We start from the raw sequence: 19,421 nt of genomic DNA, 5'->3' as shown, positions 1-19,421 counted from the left end.
TTCCCTTCCCCCCAAATGTATCCTTTCCTCATCTAGAGACTTTTCCTCCCAGGCCTTGCACACTTATCCTCCTAATCACTTGTTGACTTTGTCATCTATAACCAGGGACTATGCTGATCCCCAAATACATCACTTTGCTGACATTAAGTATGGCTGGAATTTTGCCCAACTACATGTCATGAATCCTTTACTGCTGTTTTTGCCACAGTGTATGCTACAAGCTGATTATATTAAACACAGGCAACCATCAAGCGAGTAGAGGCAGTAGTTCTCCAGAGGCTGCCTTCAGAGCCTTCAGCTGAACATTAAATTCCAAGAGTAAAGAATAATAGACTCAAAATAATTCATGTAATAAAACTGCTGCAAATAGTACTGTTTCATATCTGCATAAGCAACCTGTAATGGATCAGGCATTCTTCTCCTAGCCCAGTGATGGATACACAGTCCCCAGATCAAAGTTTTCTTCTGGTTTAAAGCTTCAATTTTAAAGGAAAAGCCTTTAAAAGTTTCTTCTGCATAATTAGTAAATTAACAGAGAAATTATTAATTTAACTGCAACCAAGCAAAGCTGATCTCATACATAAAGCTATAAATGTAGCCAAACAGGTTGTCTTCTCACCCTCAACTTAGCTCAGGGACACTGATCCTTCATAGTAGGTCACATCTTTCTGCAGGTTTTTCAATTGAGATTTTGTTGTTTTTAAAACTAGGAGATTCTTCTTAGTAGAGACTAAGAAAAAGAACAGGGAATGGGATAAAATAAAGTGAGGCAATTCCCCTGAGATTCAGGATTAAGGAATCTTGATAACTATTGCTCTCCTCTCTCCTCCCCCTCATCATCAGGTGGAGAAAAGATAGTAAAAGATCTGTGCAAGAGAAGAAGAAAATGAAGAGGATAGTTTCTTTGCTTCTAGGGCCAAATCAGTACTTGCTGGTACAGCTCCTTGGGGATTACAACGGGATCAGCTTCTCTACTGCTTATTTTAGAGTCTGCTTTTGCCAAACTGCCACGCTGTTTTCGCATGTTGCTGTTCTCCATAAAATCCTCACAGTTCCCTTCCTTGGAGAGCTGCTTTTGGAAAATCATGAGTCAGCTAAAATGCTTTAGAAAATTAAAAACTAATGACCTTGGAATATTCTGACTAAGCAAAATGGGTCCTTATGAAAGACCCTTTAAATAGCAGTCCTGCCCCCCAGCCTACCAGACACCCCCCCCCCTTCATTTTAGTGTCATTCACAGACTTGCAAAATTATGTATGTCATTAATAAAGACATTAAACATCGCTGGCCTCAGTATTTATCCCTGAGGGATGCCACTTGTAACAGGGCACCAGTTGAATTTTGTGTCACTGATGAACACCCTTTGAGTCTGATGGTTCAGCCAATTTTCCATCCATCTTACTGTCCACTTATCCAGACAAAAATTAATTGCTTTGGCTATAGGGACACTATGGAAGACCATGGCCTTGCTAAAGTCAACGTATACAATGTTTACTGTTTCTCTTGTTCAGAGAGCCATTCATCTCATTGCAGAATGTAATAAGGTTAGCCAGGAATTATACATGCCCTCACTGAATCCATGCCAGCTACTTACAATAATCTTGTCCTTCAGGTAGCTAAAAATGGCTTTGCGAAGGGTTTGTTCCATGGCCTTCCCAGGAACTGAAGTGAGGCTGACCTGGATCTTCTTTTTTATTCTTCTTGGAAATGGTCACAGCAGTTCCTTCAGTCACTGGGAACTTCCCTGATTGCCATGACTTCTGAAAGGTGATAGGCAGCAGCCTTGTGATGGCATTGTACACCTCCCACAGGTGCATGCCACCTCCCCTGCATGCTCAGGCAATGCTCCTATATTGGTCATGGGCAGCCTGTCCCCATTTGTACCTTCTGTATACTTCCATTTTGCATACGAGTTCAGCAAGGAGTCCCCTATTTCAAACACAATAACTTCTTGTGGAGAAAGGATGAGTTAACCCCATACAAAAGAGATTAAATTAGTCTCATAAAGCATGACAGAAGCACTCATACATTTCTCATGGAATTAAAGGTACTACAGTTCCATTTATAGGACTGAAGAGAAATCAATGCTTCTTGAACTACTGGAAGAGTAAGTAGTCTGTAAGACTTGAGTTTCAACTCTTGGCATGGATGTCTTGTTGCAGAAAGACTGTATACTGACTTTGTGTATCATATGAGTTTATGTATCATATCTAGGCCTGGGTTCAGAGGGTTAAGCTACCTTCAGGGAGTATGGCTTCCTTTAAAATATTCTTTCTGCTTTGCTTCAGGCTCCCTGAACCAGCCTCACTTGGTCAGTGCATGACAGATCTGCTAATGACTTTCATCTAGCTTACAGAGACCTAGAGCAAGAAGGGGCAGAGATAGTGCACCAGAAGCCACATGCTGGGGGAGCACAAGGCAACAGGAGGAAGAGTGAGTCTCCTGCTTAAAACCAGAGACACAATATGTTGGGCTCTGGAGTTCAAGACTACTGCTGTAACAGTGAACTTAGACTTTTAGCACATACACAGTCCTAGCAAAGAGAATGCTCAAGAACTGGAGCCACTACTATAGCAGTAGGTTGCAGGTATTTGGAGAGAGTTGATATCCAAATAGAAAGGATGGTGAAAGGTTTAAAAACAGTCCCCAAAGTAGACTGTGATAGATGGAGGCCAAGATCTAGATGTTTAGTAAGAAAAATCATGTAAAATCTGGAATTATTCACATGGAAGAGTTGAGCAGACCACAGAACACCAAGAGCACTTTGTTGGCAGCTTAAGATGTGCCCAAAATGTAGGAGGAGATTTGGCATCTATTTGACTGCATTGCAGTTTTGAAAGAATTTATAACAGCGTTTTCTATTAGAAGCTAATGAACTTGGACCATGAAGCATGCACAGGAAAAGAAAGGCAAAAATGAAAGGTGGAAAAGAACAACTTGCATCATAAAGCTTTTGCGTTGTATTGCTCCTTGTTGACAGCCATGAAGGGTATGAACCTGCAACTGCATGTCAAGGTGAGTCACAAGGATGCCAACTCAGTTTTCCTACTGCCTTTTCCAAGGAGACAGCATACAGACATAGAGCTTCCTCACAGAAATGTCACCCATTTTTACAGAATAAGAGAAAGTCTCATGAGCTCATGAAGGACCTGTGAGCTTACAGAGAATAATGAGCTTAAATGAGTGTTCCCATTCAGATCGTCTTTTTGATTTTCTTTTGGCTGATGAGGACCGATCTCTTTATTGCTTTCCCAGTGCTCTCTGGTTCTATAAAGGCCATGGAAGACCAGCCTCACTTTGCAGGATATAAACCTATAAACAAGGTCAAGTGCAGAGAAGTGCAATGTATTTATTTCATTCATTATGTCCTGAAATACAGATGGGGTTGACTTCTCCTTCACCTCAAACATTTTTGCAGTGCTAACGTAAAACACAAAGTCATTCAATCATATCCAGGGAGACTTAAAAAAGCTCATGACTTGCAGCAAGGAGTTAATCAACTGTAGTAATAACTATAGGGTCAGAACTACATGCATCAATCTAAGGCTTCACATTTACCAATAACAAGAACTAAAATTACATATTGAAACATTCATCTGTTCATTTCATTTATTAAGGAGCCAGTGGTCCTTACGTGTTCTCTTGACTCACTGTTAAATTTCACCCATTAATGATTACTTTACATATGTAACTGGGTAGCCATGTAATACAGTATTGCCAGGACTTTGCAGTGAGCTTGCAAGGGCTCAAGACTGAGGCTTGTCAGGTCTGCCTTGTCAGGTTTCTTAACCTGTCTGCAGCTTTGTTTTACTTGCTTTAGCCCTGACAATTCTTCTCATTGACCAGGCATCTATGGCTAATTTGTTTCACTTTTATTTTTCTTTGTGTTACAGCCATAGTTTTATATAGGTAGCAGTAACAAGCAGTTACTCTATGCAGAATGAGATATTTATGACTCTGCAGTGAAATTCCCTTGCTCAGTGTACATCCTTTCCAGGTGATTGTTTCATAATGCATGTATTTTTGGGATACTTCGTTAACAGCAACATCTGCTGTTGAGGCATTTAAAAAGCCTTGTTTTTCTGAAAATGAAATCTCTATCACAAGTACATTGATGGGGAAGGAATTTTTTTATTATTGAAATAAGCAGATTTTAATTATAATCATATATTCTGGCTATAATCCTGAAGCCAGGGACACAAGTCAGAATCCTGGATGCTGGTACAGAGGCTCTATTAAATTCCTTAGTCCTGAGAACATTTACATGACAGCATGGTTTTCTGTTAAGTTAACATAGATCATGTTCACAGGCTGGAATTAAGTGGGTAATTCTTTCCCATGCTTGTACCACTCCCATCTGTAGAGAGCAGTTTGATAACTGTATTCAAAAAACAAAAGCAAACGATCTATGTATTCAGTATGGGACCAAATCAAGGTTCAACTATAGGCACTTCAATCTATTTCTCAATCAGCAGTGTTTCAGATAAAGGGGGTGCGTGGAAGTGCATTCTGTTCTGAGCTCTTGTCTCAATAGCATCATCAGTGAAATACCAATTATCATCTTGTAATCCCTACACTTCTAAAAGTTCAGTTCATATGGTTGATACAAGACTTCTCCATCTCTCCAGCTTCATTCATGCTCTAGGGCATTTCATAGAACTCCATTTCAGCAGATCACTTCTACTGGACCCAAGGTGTCTGTGTGCAGACATAGTTAGAAACAAACTGTAAGCACAGACTGCTTACACCAGTGATAGGATCACAAAATTATCAGCATCAAAAGGTACGTCAAAGGTATAACATCTAAGATCATACACTGCTTTTGCATGGCACTTCCTATTTGAGGACTGAAAAGCGTTCACTGATTTTAGCCTTGCAGCACCACAGAATATCTTTGCTGTAGTCTAGGAGAACAGGCTAATATCCAGCAGCTATGTGTCATTTGTTGGTTTTTTTAAGCTATTATATAAGCTTTTGTGTCAATAAACATTGATTAAAATGGATTGATAAATTAAGATTTGCTTGTTTGTTTTAAGCCAGCCTCATACCTTTCAAGTATCAACAATTCTGTATGCATTTATTGCCGTTCTTTTCAGTGTGGTTGTGTTAAAAAACAGTAATTTGAGACTAAAAACATAGATATAGCCTTAACCATCAGTTCTACAAGATAAGTGGAAAAAGCACTTTCATTGGTTTCATGCTATAATTTGACTATATCACAAGTAACTATGAGAAGGAAATACATATGTACATAGAGGCAGAAACATTTAATCATTCATAGTGCTGTAAATAAAGAAGGAAAATTATGAAAATACACTTAAGATGTTACTGGTTTGTGCAGAAACCGTAATTAAAGGCATCCCACAGCTAACAACTACAACACACAGCATGCTGGAACAGAACTGCATTTTTATGTTGGAGCCATCACTAGGCACTGTAATGCCTGTAGGAGTTAGCTGGGAGACACTGGCACAGAGAAAAACTATGTGCATTTCACCCTTCTTCACCATACACAAAATTTAAAGAAGTTCATACTGACAGCACCTCCACTGTGAGCAGAGCCAGAAGTATGTTCTTCCTGCAAGACTTAAAAGAAAACCCTTATTGGAATACTGGGCACAGAAACCCACAAATTTACTTCTGAGAGAATATGTTGTGTTGACATCAGCTACTGTCATAAGCTAATGGCTCTTACACATAAGATTAAATACTGACCACAATACGCAGCAGGTACAATCCATATTGAGTCTTCCTTACATTGCATGGGTTTTGGAACAAGCCTATTAAGTGTTTGTGTATTTCCACTCGTGCATCACAGAACTTCACACATCATAGACCATAAATCACTTGAAACCAGCACTATAACTGGAAAAATTTAACTCACCAGGGATTTTCATGTGTAGCAAACAGACTTTTTTTGTTTTTATAAATCACCAAGGTAGAAGATAAAGGAAGTACTTTTTAATGTATGGAACAGTACATTTTTGTACTGCTTCTGCAGGGTCTTTGAAATTATGTTTTCCTAAAGTCAGGGGACCAAAGCAATCCAAAAATTGGAGAGAGGAATGGGATTATGATTTAGAAAATGAACACACATTCATTCAGTCTAAATGTAAGAAAAACCCAACCAAACCAACCCCAAAATAATTTTCAAAGGAAGATGCCTGTAATTTGTAAAGGATTTAGAGCTAAAATTCAGGTATGTTCATGTTAAGAAGAATAAACACAGTGGGCAGAGACAGTGTTATCTCAAACTGGAGTCACAAACACATTAGGACCCACAGTCTCCACTGTTTCATGAAGACTCACAGTAATGTTAGCTGTGCTTTTGCAGACCCTCCCTTTATTGGGACTGTTAAATTATGTTTAGTTTACCATGAAACAAAACTGACATGGTCAGAAATCACTTAAATTAATGAAAATTACATAGAGCACTGTCTGCTAGGTCACAAGCAAAACCAGCCTATGAGTTTGGGGAATACAGTGTGCTACATCAAGATTTCCATTTTATTTTTCTGCAAGAGAAATTGCTTCTTGGCTGGGTGCTGTTTGTTTTCATGTTTAAGTGGGTCAGTACAAAGAAGCTTAGTCACATCTCTGAGGCAGAGGAATAGATTCTTTCCATAGCCTGTGCTATGTTACACGAGAGTTAAATGCTGTCTTTCAGTGGTTCAGGTTTAAAGCTGGCAGAGGCTAGTGCCCAAAGAAGCAGTCACAGCCATCCTGTCCTGCAGCTCCTTCTCTATGTTCCCACGTGCCAAAGCTGACATTCATGCAGCCACACAGCAAACTTCTTCAGGAAACTGCTGCTCATCCTGAACAAGTTTCCCCCACCTCTCCCCCTACCCCTTAGTTTTCACCTTACACCATTTTAACCAGTTCATGCTGAGGCCACATGAACACTAGCTCCAGCATAAAGACAAGAGTAGAAATTACCTTTTCAGCAGCAGCACAAACATATGCTAGATTAAACTGACTGGAATTTAAGTCAATTCTTCAGACACTCTCCAATTATTTGTAATGGCTTAATAAATATATAATCCTCAATAAGACTATACCTGGGCCTGTCACAGGGTAGTAAGTAGAACCCTTCCTACTAAAATTCCTATTTATTATGTTTTGAAAATCAGGATTCCTGTTAACTTCAAAAAGAAAATTACATTAAATTTCAGAAAAAACCCACCCCTGGTTATAGAATCTGCTACCAGAGGATTTATGAAAGCAGCCTTTTTCTGTGCGTTTACCACTGGAAAAATACAGGACATGTGTGTATTCTCTTACTTCCCATGTTGCTGGCTTTCTTTTTCTACATCCTTCTGAATGCTTATATTGTATATATTACAGGGTATTTGTAAAGTAACAAAACCAAACATGATCAACATTATATTAAAACAATAAATGAGAACCTGCCAAATCAAGACCAAACTCAGCAATTAGATCCAAGCCAACCTGGTAAACCATAGTACACTCTAAGAGAAAATACAAAGGAGATGCAGTCAACAGAAGGAAAGAATCATACCAAACATCTCATTTAATCCTACTCTGACTTTGGTACAGCACCAACAGAGTTCAATCATAAATATTCAGCCATCGGACTATAAACACTTCTACAGAGTTTGCTAAGTAGTAACTTCTTTAGACCAGATGCGGTTTATGTCCTTATTTTGAATTTGTAGAATATGCTGCAGAGACCTGTGGGCAGTGAAATACTTCCCTCTCTCCAGGCAGGATCATGAGCTACCCTGGAGTTTACTTTAATCTAAGGTAAATTATACACTTAATAAAATAAAAAGCAAATATCCAACCACTCTAAGAGGAGCAACTATACACATACAGGTCAGGATGACATTCCCTGCTGCCTCCAGTACCAGCTTCAGGGTAGCAGAGGCAAAGTGAACACTTGGGGGAAAGCTCCTTGTCAAACTCACTCTGAACACATCAGGGTACCAAAGCCCTCAAACCACCCCAGGGAAAAATTTATCCTTTTCCAAAGCATCCAAGCAATTACATCAAGACACAAATAGTTACCAGCAGCTGGAGACAAGAACCAAGAAAAAAACACCACCAACAACAAAAGTCCAAACATTTAGTGGACAGAGAGAAAAGAAATCACAGGATCCACCACTAAATTGCAAGAAGACATAACAGTTCCCTGGGGGCTGCAGCTAGTAGGCTCTTCCAGGTTTAAGGACCTAGCAGATGTAACTAAAAGGAGAGGTGGAAAGGAAGAGTCAGTAATGATGTCTCAAATGAAAGAGAGTCCTTTTTTATAAGCCCTGTAATACCTGGTTGTGGAGAGAGTTTTGTATACTATAACCACAAAAAACCTACCAAACCTGGGTTTGGGTTGTGTTTGTCTACAGTCTCATAGAAGACATGGTTCGAGTTGCACCAAATTCATCAGAGCAGCTTCAAAATTCCATTTCAGATTTCTTCACGGAATTTTAAAAAACATTGCCCACATACTTACATATTTTGGATCCAGATTTCTACACTGCACACTTGCAGCTCATGTAAATATACCTAGACTAACTTTAAACTTGGTTAGCTGTGTTTTTGCAGAAAACAGAGATGATCATGGATTACTCACCTGAATTCTACTCAGTTTTTCAAATGGATTTCATAAGTGGTCTGAAGTCCTACAATGCCATCACTGAACTGCTAACATCACCTGTGCTATCCTGAGAAAAAGTGATCTATCATTGTCTATTTCAAAGTGTTACCTGTATTGGCCTTGCTTGCTAGAGTGCTCAAGGGAAACATGCAACCAGGACTTCGCTTTGAGCCACGGTTATGAAAAAGCATGTTTTTAACAAAGTAAATCAAGGAGATGGTTTTTTTTCTTTTCCTGCAGGCACTTACAGTTACTACTCTCCATAATCAAATTCAATTGAGCTTAATTAGTGCATTCACATTTTTAAAGGCTGTGTCTTTGTAGAATCTGATCTTATATATGTAAAAAAACACCTTAAACTAGATTACCAAAATAATGTAGGCAGACAGGTTTAGAACTTGGAATTGGTATTCATGAAGTATACTAAAATTCCTGAAACTTCCAAGGAACTTTAGCTTTCTTGCAACATTTTTGCTTCCATGTTGAGATCATACACAAAACGTACACATGTGCATGTTTTTTCCTCAAGTTTTATGTTCAAGAACTGCAGCCTGGCTACTGTGTGCATCTGTTCTAAAGACACTGGAAACTACTTGCTTGCTACAGACAATAGTGAGGCTCTTAAATGAGTAACTATGACAGTATGTTGCCTGCTAAAAAAAAGGAATGCAGTACTGGTTTGCATTCATGGAACATACGTAGATCTAAACTGCAAAGCCCAGATGGCAGGCCAAATTGTCTTCTCATTTACATGTGTACAGCCTCAGTGACATGGAGTGACTCACTCTAGCAACTGTAGAAGAGTAAATCTGTCCATTATTTGAATTAGAAATGAGCAAACTTCAGTAGGTTATGACTAGCCTTGTATTTCATATATTGCAAGCTAAAACTCCAGGTCATAATAATCAACCTTAAATGGAGAAACTGTTGGCTGTGAAAATACAGCTATTTTTAAAAATATTAGCCAGGTGGTTGTCTAGTAGTGAGAAGTTGCATGGGTGGCCTAATAGCATTCAAGGCATTATTTCACAACATGGCCCTAAAAACCAATAAAAAGAATTCCTCTTCAACTTTGATTCTCAGTATTATATGAAAAGACAATGTAAACAGTTGCTGGCAGGAATGTATATGAGCTAGAATAGCACAAGTATTAGGACATATTGCAAGCCATCTATTTCTTTTCTTTTGAGCACTATCCATCCCAATCACTTTCATATAATGAAGATCTTTATTAAAAATGTTAAAGGGTTTTATTTTGTTTTTCTAAACTGCTAACCTCATAAGCAACAAACCATTTACATTTTAAAGAGAAAGCTCTACTAGGTGAAGGTTCTGTTTGAATGTTTGCATGTACTTTAATGAGTCTGTTCTAAGTTGGTTTTTTTTCAGTCGTTAGAAAAACCACCATGTACTGAAATAGTTTGAAGCTTTGGCAAGCTACAAGGCCTGTCAGTTTTTAAGAACTCTCAAGGGGATGAAGGTGCTGCATCCTTAACATTACTTAGTGTAACAACTATTTTTTTCTTCCTATTCTTTCATGGTTAAAAACAATGATGCTTTTATTTAGAGGGGCTGAGCATATTATCTGTTCCATAGCTTAGGAAAGCATTCTTTACTATTTGCATGCCACACTGTGTGTCCGTCTCCTTATTTCAGTGGCACACAAATGACCAAAGAACTGCCAAACATCATAAAAGCCACACTCTGTACAGTAGCACAATGACTGCAACCGCATTGAAAATCCTTTTTGATCGGAAGAATGGCAGTGAGAATGGGCTGTGTTATGACACTACAGGATGCATTTTGATCTTACTAGAGAGAAACATATTCTAAAATGGACTATTAGAAAGCTTGTAAAAAAGGAAAAGCACCTATCTAGTGAAGCAAATGAACACTCCTATTGATTTAATTAAAATTGAAGTGGACCCTCTTTAGTCATTATCAATTGGTAGTAGACACTCCTGTTTGCATCAACTAACAACTGCAAAGCACAAGTACTTTCATTGGGATCTTTACAGGACTATTTATGTTGTGCAATAATCTACTCCACATGAGAAAAGACATCAGAACCATCTTATTTGATCAAAGGCTGTGTATACCTAGGGACATTTACAGAAGTTCTGGAACAGAGCATTTTTCATATTATTTTGATCCCAGTGACTGAAATTTAGGACTTCTACCTCTTAGAACTTTGCAAACGCTAATTACTAAAATGCCTTTTCATCCTCCCTGAAAGCAGCAGACAAGAACTCTGTTTCCTACAATGGAAGTGAAAACAGAGCAAAAGAGGGCCATAACTTTTTACTTATATAAGGTAATTAAAAGTATGCCTTTCATAAAAATTTAGACAAAAATCAAACTGAACTGTTGGGAACTTGGTTTTTCCATTGTAATCTGTGTGAGTTACAGAAAATAAGCATCTACAGGCTAGGTGCATTAACCTGAAATATACAGTCATGTTATTGCAGCAGAGCTAACTATGGTAAGCCACCATCCTTGTGATCATTCTCATTCTGTCACCAGAGGTTTCATGGACCGCTCAATGAAGATCTTACAACAATGGTGTTAATCCAGCAATGCTGAAACCAGCAGTTGTGAAAGATTTGGAATTGTTCCTAAAGTGGAGGCTAATGGTTATTCTGAATCCCAGAGAGAAGTGCTGAACAACCGAGAGTGAAGCATAACATACTTGAGATCTTCAGAAGGAGCATACTATCAATAAACGTTTTGCATTGCACTCTACAGTTTCTGGGCAAGTTTATGTTTTTAGGTCTACCTTGACATGGCAAGATCATGACATTTTCTTTTGCACAAGACCACACAGTAGTCAAGACAGAGTTTAAATGGGTCTGATAGCTTTATACTGGAAACTGCAAATTTTGTACAAGTCACCTTGCAAAGACAGGGACCACTGTTTTAATAAACAATATGGTATCAAAGAAAGTGAATATCTTAGTGGTTGTTGTAAAGGGCAACGCTTTAAAGGGATGTCGTGGTTTCAACCCAGCCGGTAACAAAGCACCGGGCAGCCGCTCACTCACTCCTCCCCGCCAGCCCCGGTGGGATGAGAAAATTATAGAGAAACGCCCGTGGGTCGAGACAAGGACAGGGAGGGATCACTCCCCACTCATGCTCACGGGCAAGAGACAGGCTCGACTTGGGGAAGGAACACAATCAATTTCACTCACTACCGGCCAAAACACCACAAGGCTATCGGGCAGTAAACCCAGGCCTGGGAACACCTTCCCCCCCGCCCTCCCTCCCTCCCTCCTTCCCGCCTCAACTCCGCTCCCGGTTCTCTCCCCCTCCTCCCGCCGGCGGCGCAGGGGAACAGGGGACGGGGGCTGGGGTCCGCCCGCCATACCTGGGCTCTGCCGCTCCCTCCTCCTCAGCCGGAGGACGAGGACTCCGCACTCGGCCCTGCTCCACCGTGGGGTCCCTCCCGCGGGAGACAGTCCTTCACGAACTTCTCCAAGGTGAGTCCTTTCCGGAGGCTGCAGTTCCTCACAGACTTCCCTGCCGTGGGTCCTTTCCGCGGGCTGCAGTTCCTCACAAACTTCCCCGGCCTGGGTCCTTTCCGCGGGCCGGCCTTCAGTCACAGACTGCCTCAGCGCGGGCTTTACCACACAGTCCCGGCCATCTTGGGGGGGCATCTTCTTCCCCGCTCCCCTCCGTGGGCTGAGGGACACAGCCTGCCGCCTCCCCACGGGCTGCAGGGGCATCCCCTCCTCCTTCCCTGCCCTTGGCACCTGCAGAGGGGTTCCTCTCACACCCCACTCCCCTCACTCACTGCAGGTTCCCCTTCTCAAACCTGTTCCCCACAGGTGTTACCACTCTCACTGATTGGGTTGGCCTGGGCCAGAGGTGGGTCCCACCTGGAGCTGGGGAACCTTCTAGAAGCTCCTCACAGGAGCCGGCCTTATGGCCCCTACCCCACTACAAAAAAAACCCCTGCACCACACAAACCCGTAACAAGGGATAACCTTTCTTAGTTAATCTGATGATTACATTAGGGAGGAATAGTTGATTCAATGTTTTACTAGCAATTGCTGAGAGTGGTGGAGCTAAATATTTCTCATGTCCAGCTATGCCACATCATCCATAACTCCCAGGTGCCAACTGATATCTTTGTGGTTTTTGCATGCCCTCCTTAAGTACCGTGATACAGCAGGGCAAGAAGCTCTTCTCTTATCAGCCTGTGTTTGATGCCCAATAAAGGTCTACTTCCCATCTGCCTCTAGGATTCTGCAGCTGTTGTTTTCTCCAGCTACAGATAAGAATATTCAGTTTTGTTTTTTTAAATCAGACTCAAACAGCACACTGAAAATCAGAGACAGATGTAAAAACTGGAGGCTGTTCTGGAAGAATTTTAGTATGTAACCAAGCCACATGGCATAGTTCTGGACCAGAGGGTAGGTTAGTACACAATATGTTGTATTATCTTTGCAGATGATGTTTGACAAGATAATAAGTAATACCCAGAGAATAAAACAAGTGGAAGGATATGTGTGTGTGTCTATATATACATGTATTATATCTATATATCTCTTGCTATGTCATTAAAGATGGCTCAAGTGTTTGGCTTGCTGATTTCCTTTTTTTTTCTTCATGACTATTACGTCTAAATCCCTGCACCCACTATCTATTTTCTGTCTGAAAGTAATCCGTTTGATTTTTTTTTAATAAGCAGTATTTTCAATACAAATTCTTTCACCAGTGTTGCTTTCCAGAGGCAGGTTTCTAAAACAGTTGTTCCTGGAAACCAACCAAAGCTATACTTAACATAAAAGACATGCCCCAGGATACTTTCTAATTTTTCTCCACTGCAAAAAAGGCATTTGTTTGGGGGGAAATGTTCATGTATCTGGGATCAGAATAGAATGTGGGAATAATAGGAGAGGCTGCAGAAATTAATCTGGGTCAGATAGATTTGGATACATAAGAAATCTAAACCAAAAAGGGAAAACAATTTGTAATATTTGCTTTTTGAATATTCTGGAAAAAAGTACACTTTCATTTTATTATTTGGTAAACCATTCTGTGTCATTTACTGAGAAAACATGCTGCTAGTGGCCATGGAATATTTCTCAAATTATGTAAAATTTACAATTATATTTTTAAAATTACTATTTACAGACAGAAATCAAGAGAAATGGTAAAATATTTCAAAACATTTTTCTGGAAAAATCCAATGATGTTTGGGCTTACCCAGGAATGACTACAACAGAGCAGAGACAGCATTTTCACAATCCAGTGACACATCTCTGGTACTAAAGTGTAACTGATATTTTAGGGGAAGAGTCTGAAATCCTTCAGTAATCATTTGCACAGAAATGTGCTTTAAGGTTAAAATATTTATATCTTTGGAAGTATTTCTCCGAAATATCTTCAAACTTAGAAGAATAACATTCTAAATCTAGTTCTGAAAGACACATTCTTTTATCAATTTAAATGTCCATTTAAAGTAAGAGTAACATCAGCAATGACTTTGCTTAGTATCCTACTAAGCTTCTGACCTCAGTTATCTTTTGAGACTGAGTTAAACAAGCAATCATATTTTCATATAGTTAATACACACCTCAGACAATTCGTATATCTTTATAGGTACTGGAACTTGAAAATAAATTCTTAGAAAACCCACAGCCTCTGATAACGTCTTCGCCTGATGTCACATACAAAACAGCAGGAAGAAACAAAGATTCAGTAAGTAGGAATTCTTACATAAATTTCTTTTCATCTTACCTGCACACACATACCACTCCGGCTCACATGGGATTGCCTGATGAAGGTAAATACATGTGTATGTATCTATATAGCTGTATCTATGTCTTCTATATCTATCTACCTATGTCTCTCTCTATATATATACAGCTCCCCCCCCTCTTTTTTACAATGAGGGTTGTCAAACACTGGAACATGTTACCTGGAGAGGTTGTGGAGTCTCCGTCTGTGGAGATATTTAAAACCTGACTGGATGTGGTCCTGGGAAACCTGCCTTAGCTGACCCTGCTTGAGTAGGGGACTTGACTGATGATTTCCAAAGGTCCTTTCAACCTAAACTATTCTGTAATTCTCCGTGATATATGTTTAAATGGGTAGCTTGTATGAATCAACTTCCCAAATTACTCAATCTTGATCTCCTGTCTCTTCGTAAAACAGTTTTCTGTATGTCATACACCCAATAATTCTCATTGTTCGTTTCTGAACACTCTGTTTCTTCATGCTTTTCAGGATTGAATGTGAAGAGAGTGTGCCATTGATTTCCGATGTGATACTTGTGTGCTTTACATCCTGTTCATTATCCATCTTACCAAGTTTGCTTTCTTTAATTGGCACTGTGAAGTGCAGCGTTCTCTTCAGGTTGAGCTGTCTGCAATGATAATTACTATCTATTCTTTCTGTGAATCTTTACATGTAGCTACCTTAAAGTAATTTATATGGAAAGATGGCTTAAGCAGCAGCTTTGCCAATTTGTAGGTTTCAAACTAGAAGGAAAAAGCAGTGAAATGATTTGCCATCATGTTGGTAGCACATCTCTAGGGCATGTCAGGATCTTTTATATTAAACTAAATGTTTACTTTTGTTTGTTACTGCCTCCATCAAAAATCAGGACAAATCTTAGAAACATGGTTAAAGTATGACGTCTTTTATATCATACTTTATCCTGATGTTCTTGTCCTCACACAGGCAGAAATCCATGGATCTCAGTTAGTTTCAGAAAGTCTCAAACGGTCTGATTTGATTGTCTACTTATGAGGCAAGGACAGGAGAGATTCTGGTTAACAAAACTTTGGTGCCAAGCAAAGCTGTCATTATGTAACTGAAGAATGCTTCTTGATGCCTCAAAGGTGATGTTCTTGACACCACTGAAAGTGCCAACAAAAATTTCACATACTAATTGAGGACAACATGAGCCTACAAATGGATAATTTCTTCGCAGTGAAATTATACAGGAGGTTATTTCAGTATATGTTCATCTTTGAGCTCTTCCACTCTTATCTCCATTTGTACAAGGGTTGCTTTGTGAATGTGATAGAGGCCTCTCCTTTTTTGCTAAAATCGCTACTCAGGCCCTGTATTGAAGACTAATCACCTCTGAACTATACCAGGCAGGAGGAATATATGCAAATTGATGCTAAAAGGAGTATAAGCACCTCAGTGTATACATTGGCTCTAATGGTGAAATCATGGAATCTTATAATATCATTTATTCTGCAGAAGCCTTGTTGCCTAATGGACTGATTCTGCTCTGATGCAAAGTGCAAAATAATCATTAACAGCAGCAGGAGCAACCCTTCCTACGAGACAGAATTCCACTATAAATCCTAAGGTCTTTTCTGTGCTGGAAAAAAGCTATACGTCTTTTACTAAACCATTTCTAACATCAGTAAAGTGGTTTGAACACCTTCCACAAAACAAAACTTAATTGACTTTTGTTGAGATTCACTGAAGGGCTGAACTAAAACGTACAGATTTGATCATCTTACTCAGCACCTAATCTCCAGCTAGTAAGGATGATGTGGATGCTAAAAGTTTACAGAAGTTTCGAGTGATAGAACAATATCATAGAAAATTCCGTTGAGGATTATTAAACAGGCAGTTATGGTATCTAGCTGAAGAAATCCCTAAGTACAAATTTCTGAAGGCTGCAGAGTATTTTCAAGAAATATCACTGCTTACTTGTCCTGTTCTTATACTTTATCTTACATATCTTCTATTGACCATGGTCATAGCTGTTCAGCTCAATAGACCTTTGGTGTGATCAATCCTTATATTAGGAAAAAGGTATTGACAGTTTTCAAGAAAATGATTTGCTTGTCCTTTTCTTCTTCAAACAAAAAGATAAGAGCATTTTAAGTAGTGGAAATCTCAGGGTACGACTATTCCAAGCTATGCCAGAGAGAATAAGACCTGAGTTAGCGAACTTAATAGCACAGTGCCCTCTCTAGGCTAATTAGTCTTCTTCTATTGTGAATTAAAGTGATAACATCAATACTATACTTTAGGAATACCTAAATTTTGTTATATTGATAGAGATATTTTCAGCAGAATTCTTAAGATTAGCCATCTGATCCAGTTCATAGTAAGAATTTTACTCTTTAAAAAGCTCTTAAAAATATTTAGAGAATTAAGGCCTAAGTCTGTACCTAGCAGATTAGTTGAAATGACACTTAACCGAGGGATAAAAATAAAGTGTCTGGGATATCATGAAGTAGAATAAAACCAGCATGGTATCTGCAAAGGAAAATCTTGTTTAATAAATTTTTTTTTTTATTTATTTATTTTTTTTTAGTTCTTTGAACATATCTATAAAGGGATAGATGAAGGAAAACTGGTTCACCTAATTTAATAAAACTACCAAAGGGCCTTTGACATGGTCCTGAATAAGATTCTGTAGAAGAGACAAGCCAAAAGGGCCAACTCTGTCCTGGGATGCATCAAGCACAGCATAGCTAGCCAGTCGAGGGAGGTGATTGTCTCACTCTACACTGCACTGGTGCAGCCCCACCTTGAGTACCATGCACAGTTTTGGGTGCCTCAGTATAAGAAGAACAGACTATTAGGGTGTGTCCAGAGAAGGGCAACCAAGATGGTGAAATCCCTCGAGGGCAAGACTTATGAGGAGCGACTGAAGTCACTTGGCTTGTTCAGCTTGCTTGGAGAAGGGACCCCATTGCAGTCTACACCTTCCTCAAGGGGGGCAGCGCAGGGGGAGATGCTGATCTCCTGTCGCTGGTCACCAGTGACAGGACACAAGGAAACGGAATGAAGCTGTGTCAGGGGAAGTTCAGATGGGATGTTAGGAAAAGGTTCTTCACTGAGAGGGTGGTCGGTCACCGGAACAGGCTCCCGTGGGAAGTAGACAAGGCACCAAGCCTGTCAGAGTTCAAGGAGCATCTGGACGATGCTCTTAGTCCTATGGTTTAGTTTTAGGTAGTCCTGCAAGGAGCAGGGAGTTGGACTCCATGATCCTTATGGGTCCCCTCCAACTTGAGAGACTCTATGATTCTAGGAAACAAAATAATCTTGAGAGGAGTGGCAACATTGTCATGAAGAAAAGGCCAAAGAGCACAATTAAATGGCCAGTTAAAAACCAAACCAACAACCGAACACAGCAAGCACTTCACCACACTCAAACTTTTATTGTTTAATATCTATCAATAGTTTCAAAAGAACTGTAGGACAGTAGTGATTCCACTTATTAAAGTTCACAGATATCACTAAGTCATTTAAAAAGGTCGCAGAGGTTGAAAGAAACTTTGGAGAGGCCTAATTCACGTAGTTTACTCATCAACATAATGTTTCATTTCACATTGAAAAGGAAAGTTCGAATGTTCTCTGACATCTCAGAGGGCTTTAAATTTATGGAAGTAGCTCCTACAGCAGACCTGGAGATTGCTATAGATTGCTTAATATGCAGCTGTAGCTGAGAGTCTAACAAGAAGTTAGGTTACATGAAGACTAATAGGGTAATTAACATTGGCATGTAATGATTTTTTATAATTAATGGTATGACTTCATTTGGAGTGTGCAGTGCTGATCACCTATCCCAAAAGGGACATTGCAGAACTTAGGTTAGTTCTTAGGATATTGGGAAGTATGACCCGTGGACTGAAGTGCTTGCATATGAGAAGAAACTGAGCAATTAGGACTGATCACTGAAGAAACAGAAGAAAGAGGCATGATAAGAGTACATTATATATGAAGAGCATTAGAAATTAGAAAATTCTATTCCGTTGTCTCATAATGCAAATGCAAAGAAACGTGATGACATTAAAAAGCTGTCAATTAAAAACTGATTCAAGGAGACTTCCATTCATTAACTGTAAACTGTGGAACTTACTGCCACAGGAAATTACCAAACCCAAAAATACATCAAGAATTAAAAAAAGATCAACTCATTTAATGGTTATCAACAACAATTAAATGGTTATAAACAACAAATTAGGCAAATCATCACCATGGTTGCTAGAAATAGGACAACACTGGATTCATTGAACTTGGTAGTCTCTTTTGTCTTATTTTCCTAACTTGTTCTTCTCAACAGGGTGGACTATGAGCCCCTAATACAGCACAGATCACCTTCAAATATATAGTAGATGTAGTATTACCTTTACCCAGTTGTCACGACCCGGGCTGGACAGACCAGGGAGGGTTCGTGGTGAATTCGGAATTCCCTCGGGCTAAATTAAGGTGAAACGACACCAAACGATCAGTTAAACATTTTATTCATGGCAGAAGCAAACTGAACTTGGAAGGCATTAACAATAGGTGGCATGGTTCCTCTCAACAGGAATTGGCATGGAACTACCACAGTAAACCATGTAACCCATGGTAACGATATACATCAATTCAGGGAATAAGGAGATCCCTCCAGTTGAGTCACAAGGTTCAGAGTGGACCCCCTTGCTTTCTAAACTCCTTCTCAGAGAGGAGCCTATGGGTGGCTGGATCTGCTCCTAGTCCCAGACTTAGTCAACGGTTTTATGTCTTAAAGGGATGATACAGGGATTCTGAAAAAGGAAGGAGAAAGAGGGAGCAAGACAGAGAGGAAGAGAAAAGAGAAAGTTTTCACCGGTCCTGGGTCCAGCATTGGTTCAGTCAGCCTAAGGGTCCAGTTCTGGTGGGCACATGCACGTGGGGCTTCAGTTTGTGTCCCTTCATCATCCTTGCCCCTCCTTTGGGCAGGCATTCAAACTGATTAGGCTAATTAGGTGTCAGGTGAACCTTCTGGAAATGGGTCAGTGGGCTTGGGGGTCTTTTGGGGAGTAACTTCCCCTTCCCTACAGCCATGACCATTGTTTGA

The 19,421-nt window shown here is 39.7% G+C and overlaps 1 long non-coding RNA gene across 1 annotated transcript in view; it reads left to right on the top strand.

Moving 5' to 3' along the window:
- Positions 1–14,216: 14,216 nt before the first annotated feature.
- Positions 14,217–19,421, top strand: part of LOC142029413 (uncharacterized) — a 130,064-nt gene continuing 124,859 nt past the window's right edge. Inside the window, exon 1 of the long non-coding RNA XR_012649910.1 lies at positions 14,217–14,317. This is a non-coding gene — a long non-coding RNA (uncharacterized LOC142029413). The remainder of the gene's footprint in view (positions 14,318–19,421) is intronic.

The sequence above is a fragment of the Buteo buteo genome, chromosome 3 (assembly GCF_964188355.1).
Source record: "Buteo buteo chromosome 3, bButBut1.hap1.1, whole genome shotgun sequence".
Taxonomy (NCBI): Eukaryota; Metazoa; Chordata; class Aves; order Accipitriformes; family Accipitridae; genus Buteo; species Buteo buteo.
Note: the sequence above shows the minus strand (reverse complement) of the source record. Positions and strands in the feature narration are given on the sequence as shown.